This window comes from Scylla paramamosain, chromosome 18 (genome assembly GCF_035594125.1).
Source record: "Scylla paramamosain isolate STU-SP2022 chromosome 18, ASM3559412v1, whole genome shotgun sequence".
NCBI lineage: Eukaryota > Metazoa > Arthropoda > Malacostraca > Decapoda > Portunidae > Scylla > Scylla paramamosain.
The window spans coordinates 10778019-10778992 of record NC_087168.1 but is presented as its reverse complement, the minus strand read 5'-3'; the positions used below and the strand labels follow the sequence as shown (position 1 = coordinate 10778992).

Below are 974 nucleotides of genomic sequence, written 5' to 3'. Positions count from 1 at the left end.
TCTCTCTCTCTCTCTCTCTCTCTCTCTCTCTCTCTCTCTCTCTCTCTCTCTCTTTTTCCGGCGTCAACGTAAAGGATATTGACTAATTTGTGAGGAGATGAGAAAGTCTGTAAAAAGCTGTCCTCCATGAATGCAGTAATCTTATTCTCCCTCAATTTTGACGTGCGGGATTCAGGGATTTGACTTACTACCTTCAAATTTTATGAAATCTAATGCCCTTGCTGTGAATTTCAACTGCAATAACAATACTGTTGATTACTGTATGAGCCATAAATTTTACCTTCATACCGTATTTTCATTAATTATGTAGTTATTACTTTTTTTTTTAACTTTGTGTTCATTTGAGGGATGCGACCTACCTCTAAAATTCACTATCCTTACAGTGATTAGCCTCAATCAACATTCATTAGTCTATTAGTCATGAACACAAATTCTATATTATAAGCCTCGATGGCGCAGTAGGCAGCGCGTGAGTCTCATAATCTCAAGGTCGTGAGTTCGATCCTCACTCGGGGCATGTTGTTTTAAGAGGATGACGACAGATGGATACAGGAAGGTGTGTTTAACGCAAGGACTGCCACGTATAGGCATGGTGGCTTTTACAGGCTCCTGTATTTTCTTTTGTTCATATGCTCTCATAAAATTTCTTATCCTCCCTCATCTTTCGCTACTCTTTGTTCTTCCAGACAAGGAATCAAAAGCATTTCGTCTTATTAACTCCTCTCCTATAAGTGTCATCATTCTCTCTCATTGCCGCAATGTTGCTTGCTAATACCTTCTACCGCTAAATTCACGCCAATTGCTCATCTGATCTAGGTAACTGCATGCCTACCCTCCCCTCGCAGTCTTACTTTACCAGACTTTCTACTTTCTCTCACCCGTATTCTGTCCACCTCTCTAATGTAAGAATTAACCAGTGTTCTCAGTCATTCATCCCTTTTCTTGTCAACTCTGAAACTTTCTGCCTGTTTCTG

The 974-nt window shown here is 40.0% G+C and overlaps 1 non-coding gene across 1 annotated transcript; it reads left to right on the top strand.

Annotated features, from left to right (window-relative positions):
- The first annotated feature begins 444 nt into the window (after window positions 1-444).
- On the top strand, window positions 445-517 carry Trnam-cau (transfer RNA methionine (anticodon CAU)). Its single transcript has one exon. It is a non-coding gene; the product is annotated as a tRNA-Met (tRNA).
- The last annotated feature ends 457 nt before the right edge of the window (window positions 518-974 follow it).